Source organism: Rattus norvegicus, chromosome 9 (assembly GCF_021556685.1).
Source record: "Rattus norvegicus strain SHRSP/BbbUtx chromosome 9, alternate assembly SHRSP_T2T, whole genome shotgun sequence".
Lineage (NCBI taxonomy): Eukaryota > Metazoa > Chordata > Mammalia > Rodentia > Muridae > Rattus > Rattus norvegicus.
The window spans coordinates 8,327,410-8,334,240 of NC_141542.1; the positions used below are offsets into that span (position 1 = coordinate 8,327,410).

Sequence of the window (6,831 nt, forward strand, 5' to 3'; positions counted from 1 at the left end):
CCTTTTTTCCCGGAAATAAGACCCCCTATACCATGGCACTCCCTTTCACATCGACCCCCTTTCCCTACTCCTGACATTCCCCTACACTGAGGGTCCAACCTAGACAAGACCAATCGTTTCTCCTTCTATTTGTGCCCAATAAGACCATGCTCTACTACATAAGCATTTGGATCATAGGTCAGTCCATGTATAGTCCTTGAGTAGTGGTTTAGTCCCTGGGAGCTCTGGTTGGTTGGCATTGTTGTTCTTATGGGGTTGCAAGTCCCTTCAGCTCTTTTAACCCTTTCTCTAATTCCTCCATCTTGGATCTAGTTCTCAGCTCGATGATTTATTGCTAGCATTCGCCTCTGCAATTGACATGATTTGTCTGTGCCTCCCAATAGATTGTTATAGCAGGATCCTGTCATCATGGTCTCCTTAGCTGCATCAATCTTATCTACTTTTGGTTGATATATATACATACATATATATATATATATATATATATATATATATATATATATATTCACTGTCTGCTCCAAACTTTTGCCTCCATATCCCGACCTATGAATATATTTGTTCTCCCTTTTAACAAGGAGTGAAGCATCTGCATTTCAGTGGTCCTTCTTCTTGAGAGGCAAATGCTAGCAGCAAACATTGAACTGAGACTGGGCTTCCCATTGGAGGAAATAGTGAAAGTATTGGAAGAGCTGAAGGGGTTTGCAACCCCATAAGAACAACAATGCCAACCAACCAGAGCTCCCAGGGACTAAACCATTACCCAAGGACTATACATGGACTGACCCATGGCTCCAGCTGCATATGTAGCAAAGGATGGCCTTGTTGGGCACCAATGGAAGGAGAAGCATGTGGTCCTGCCAAGGCTGGATCCCCCAGTGAAGGTGTATATGGGGGGGGGGACAAATTGGGTGGGGAACATTGTTATAGAAGAAGGAGAGTGGGATGGGATAGAGGGCTTATGTTCGGGAAACCAGGAAAGGAAATAACACTTGAAATGTAAGTAAAAATTATTCAATAAATGAAAAAAATCTGAAAAAAATGAATTTGTGACCAATGGTGCTGGGTTAATTCCTCACAAGTTGATCAGATCTTGAAGAAGTTCACATTGATAGATTTCTAGGGTAGGAACTCCCAACATTCCCTGCTTCAGTAAAAATAGGGCTATGTATTCAGGCCCTTCTCAGCGTAAGAGACACAGACTGTCCCTTCACAGATCATGGGAGACAAAAAAAATAATGAAAGTTCCAAGCCTATACAGCTGGGTGTGGTCGTGGTTTGGCCTTGTCTACCTGGATGGTTAATCACAAGAGTTCCACTTTTCTGTATTTGAAGTATGGAAATGAGCTGGAGAAACGAATCAGCAGTTAAGCACAGTGGCTGCTGCTCTTTCAGAGGACCTGGGTTGGAGTCCTAGTACCCACATGGCAGCTCTCAACACTCCATAACTCTAGTCCCAGGGATCTCATGCCCTCTTCTGATCTTTCTACACACCAGGCACACACTACTGCCCAGATATACATGCAAGCAAAAGACCTGTGGACATGAAAACAAAGAAACAAATACAAGCGAATAAATAAATCTGTGGAAACCACTATATCTCAACAGAGCATAGGTTTGCTACAAAAATAAATGAACTTTTTTTTGTCATCTACATGAATTTATTCATACTTTCTTAAATAAAAGATGAAAAGGAGGAGAAGGAGGAAGAGGAGGAGGAGGAAGATGAGGAGAAGAAAGAGGAGGAAGAAGAAGATGAGGAGAAGTTGGAAGAGGAGGAGGAGGAAGATGAGGAGAAGTTGGAAGAGGAGGAGGAGGAGCAGGAGGAGGAGGAAGAGGAGGAGGAGGAGGAAGAGGAGGAGGAGGAGGAGGAGGTGGTGGTTCGGGTGGCCAGGGAAGTTATTCATAAACACTGAACAGGAACCAAGACTCCAAAACTTGAGTACTCCTTGTACCCTCAGCCTCCAACCCTCCCGGAGTTCCTTTCCAACAAGACACCCAGATCAGCAGCAGAGGTACCTGGGGTCAGCACTCAGATTGTGAACAATGGGATGGAAGGGGAAAGTTCAAAAATGGGAGCTGAGAAGGGGAAGGGATGAAGAAGAGAGATCCTAGGCTCTAGAGGACAGTCTGCCACAGGAGGGGAATGTGAGCCAGTATGGGGGAGCCCATACTGTGGCCCATGCTCCCTGGACCCCAGAGCACCCCATGGTTTGTTCTTCAGTCCACTCCCCTATTCCTGAAGCCTCACAGGCCCAACTCCAAGTCCTCCAGCCCCTCCTCCAAAACCCTGTGCCATGTCAGCTTTTCCAGCTGTTCTCTGTTGAACTTCCCAGCCTGGAGGCGTTACTGCAGCTTCTCCACCTGTATCAGCTTCTTCCTTAAGTTCCTGATCTTCTTGTCTTTCTCTGTGGTGGCAGCAGAGTCGGGTGCATGGAAGGCAGCTAGAGAGGTGGCCTGGGGGCCATGGTGAGCACTGGGTGTCTGGGCTGAGAGTCCCAGAGACACCTTATCAAGAGTCCTGCTCAAGGCCTCTGTGTCTTTCTCCTGTGGCTGTCTCCTATTCTCCTTCCACTTCAGGTTGCGTTTGGCTGTCTTGGAGAGGCCTGCTTCACCACTGTCAGGTCTGGATGAGGTGACCTGTGTGGAGGCCTCAGGGCTCTGTCCTGGGGAAAGTTCTGGTTTACTCTTGAAAAACTTCACTTGTTTTCATAGGCTTGGTTTCTTGGAGCACATATCCTTCTTTGACCCTCCGCTACTTGTGCTATGTCCCATCGGGTCTCTGTGTTGATTCAATGTACTTGCCGACGGTCTTGTCAGTTACAATGGGAGTCGCCGTCTTGAGAACCAGAACCCGATAAATGAATTAATAGGGGTGATAAATGGAATTGTCCTTCATTTAAGTTCTTGATAAATGGCAGCATTCATTCCTTTTTAAAATTGCTTTTTAGGTGACCTGGGTTGGATCTGGAATTGTGTTGGGTGGTTTTGAGTTTGAGAACTCAATAGACTATGCCTTTTATATGCATCATTGTTGCTGTCTAGTGGATGAGTTAGGTCCATTTTAAACCTAATGCAGGCACCACAAAGTGAGTGACACGACATGACAGATGCCTGAGAAACACTTTTCTTCAGCCAGATCTGCCTCTTCCCAGGTGCCCCCTTGTTCTATGTCTAGAAGGTTCATTCAGGTTCGTCTCCTCCCACAAACCCTGTGTATCCTTCAGAACACAGTTGAGTTCTTCCCAGCATATGGAAATAACACCAGACAATGGAGACTCTAGAGTCAGGAAAACATCTAAGAAGCCAGGGCACTCAGATTGCACAGGATCCTGATAACCAATGGGGAAGACAGGGTGGATAGACAGATGGCCACTTCTCTATTCAATATTTGAAAGCACACATGCACTTCATAATTCAGGAAAGTCTCTACATGTATACCTGTAAATAGCTCAGCTGATTACTACTAATTGCTGGTTTGCTCTGAGTTAACTTCTAATCCAGGAATACTTCAAGAGGAATACTTCAAGGTTTGGCGGCCATTGCGTATTCAAACCAGTTGCAGAAATACCAAGGAGGGAGAGCTACAGGAATATTAAATACAGAAGGCCCTAGCATGAATCTCAGGAACAAGGCAGCCACCTGACCAGAGGAGCAAGCCTGAGCTTTGAAATGAAGGACTTTGCTCCCACTCACTCCTGGCTGGAGATGAGAAGGAAGGTAGGACATTAATCTCAGATCTCTAGCTCCCAGAGCATAGCACAGCGTCAAGGTTCAGTTCTTTGTTCGCTATTGTTTTTTTCATGCTGCTTTTAGGATTATTTCTTTTAGTTTTCTTTCCTTTTCTTTTTTCCTTTCCTTCCTTCCTTCCTTCCTTTGTTTCTTTCTTCCTTCCTTCCTTCCTTCCTTTCTTCCTCTCTCTCTCTCTCTCTCTCTCTCTCTCTCTCTCTCTCTCTCTCTTTCTTTCTTTTTTAATACAGGGTTTCACTGTGTAGCTCTGGTTCTCCTGGAACTCGATCTTTTGACCACTATGTCCTTGAACTCATAGAGATCTGCCTGCCTCTGCCCCACAGGTGGTAGGATTAAACACAAGGCATGCACTATCACTGCCTGGCTAGAATTATTTCTTTATTTTGTATTTTTGACCTCATGATTGAATGTCACAGAGAGTTTCTTCTCTGATTCTGTCTGTTTGGACTTCTACATGGCTGTTACACCTGCAAGCTTAATTCTTTCTATACATTTGTGATGATTTCTGCTAGAATTTCACTGAAATATAAGTCTGTCTCATTCATTCGATGTTACTTCGGCTGTTCCCTGCTATACCCCATGAATTCTTAGGTTTGGACTCTTGAATGTGTCCCAGGCTCTTTGGGGATATTGTTCATCCTTCTTATTTTTCCTCCTTGTCCTCTACCCCTGAGATTTGTTCTTGTGCATGATCTTATCTCTTAATGACAGTCTTGGTTGTGGTTTCTACCAGTTTGACCATCCTCTTCAAATATTTTTATTTATTTAGTTTTTAATGTTTCAATCTCGTTGCAAAGTTTTTCCTCCATATTTTGAAATTCTACTACTGTGCTCTGAACTATTACATTTGCTTTCGAGGCTGTCTGGACAAGATTTTGGTTAGATTTCCTTAATTCATGAATTTATTTGACTCTTTATGATCATCAATTCTTTTGAATAGTAAGGCTGTAGATTCTTTCTTGGACATTTCAATTACTTCTGTATGGGATACTGTGATTTCCGTAACTTAGATCTGCATGCAGTCCAGCTATGATGACTGGGGGAATTTGACTTTGATTTCAGATGAGTGACAGAGGCAATCTAGTCCTTGCTATGTGCCAACACGATCAAGCATGGGGCAGCACCTTAAGCACCAAGGTGACCAGATGGAGTCAAAAGTTTGGTCACCCCCAGATTCTACAAACCTGTTGGAGACTGGATACCCAATTTCAGACCAGATAGCCTGTCTACAATCATGGGACTGAACACAGTGCTACAGGCCCAAAGTAACCTCTAGAACCATAGAAAGGGAGACTTGAGGCCTGGCAGTAACCTTTGGCACCTCAGACTTCAGGATTTCATACCCACATTGATGTCAGATACCACTGGAAGCAAAATTGCAGTATTTCGAGGGAACCCTGAGCAAACTGGAACCACACCTCAGACCCTGTGCTGACCTGGTCTGGAAATGTGGTTGCAAGGTACTCTCTGGTCCTGCAGGAATTGGAAGTCTGGATCCATGACTAAGTCCCACATAAGCTGGAGGATCAGTCACAGGCACACTCTAGACATCAGGCATTTCTGCAGAAAAAATAATTTTTCATCGGTTCATGTGCTGATAAACTCTGAGGCTGACTCCACATGTTCCCTTGAGTACCCACCAGGAGTGGTACATGTGGATTATGATAGTGGTTCTGTTTTTAGTTCCTTCAGTAGCCTCCACATTAGTCTCTACAGCCTTTATGATAATTCACATTCCTACCAGCAATGTAAACCTATAGTCATTTATTTCTGTATTAAAAACCAAAAGCACAAATACTATTTGGATGTGTGACTGATATATATGTCAGGGGATATGTGTACCACAGGGCAGAGCTGAGGGTTAGAGAGAGTCTGTATGGAATCGGTTCCTTCTCCCACCTTTACATTAGTTCTAAGAATTAAACCTGGTAATCAGGCCAGGATCTAAGTTTCTTTACATACTGAATCATCATTTTGCCTGGGATGACATGGAATTTCAGTGGAGTTTCTATTTGTATTTCCTTGGTGGCTAAAATCATATTTATTGGTTATTTGTACATCTGTTTAGCAGTTGAGGGCTGGAAGTGTGACTTAGTGGTAGAATATTTACCCAGCATCCAGTTCTGGCTGCAGGCCCGAGTCATACACACACACACACACACACACACACACACACACACACACACACACACACACACAATCCCACACACAATCACACACAGAGAGAGAGAGAGAGACAGAGAGAGAGAAACACACAGATGTTTACACATGAGACACAGAGTCACAGAGACACAGAGAGACAGAAACTGACAGACAGGCAGACAGACAGAAATTTCTGTTCAGATCATTTGCTCATCTCCTAACTATATTGCTTATTAGCTATTGTTTTATTTTGGTTTGGTTTTGAGATAAGATCTTACTGTAAAGCCCTAGACGGTCTAAAACAAGCTATGTAAAGAGGATGGCCTAGACTTCACAGAGTTTGCCTGTTTATGCAGACACGAGTTGGGATAGGATGTGCCACACTGTCCTTCCCTACTTTACTTCTTTATAGGATGGAGATTTATTCTGGGTTAGATGAATGATTGAGCAAAGATATCCTCCCCAAGAATACTTTGGGGCTTTAGTTACAGTGTTTGATCTATTTTGAGTTGATTTTCATAGAGCAGGAGAGACGGGGATCTACTGTTACTCTTCAATGTGTAGCTACTCAATTTGCCTGACATCACCTGTTTAAGAATACATTTTCTCCAACTTTTCTCCAGCACACCTTTATTAAGTAAGAATCAGATGGCTGTGACTACATGGCTTATTTCTCAGTCCTCTCTTCTATTCCATTGACACATAATGTATGCGTTTCTACAAAATCCTGTCTTTTGTTATCCAGACTCTGTCTAATTTTGAAATTAGGTGATGTGGTACTGGGAGCATTTGTGGTTTTGAGCAGGATTCCTATAGCTATTCAATAGAGTCTTAACAATAAAAGAAAGACATTCATTATTGATCTCTAGCCTCTATATCAGTGGTTCTCAACCTTCCTCAAGCTGCAGCCCTTTAATAGAGTCCTTGTGTTGTGGTGACCCC

The 6,831-nt window shown here is 43.5% G+C and overlaps 1 pseudogene; it reads right to left on the reverse strand.

The window, feature by feature from the left end:
- Pym1-ps7 (PYM homolog 1, exon junction complex associated factor, pseudogene 7) lies at nt 1,842–2,803 on the reverse strand (annotated as a pseudogene).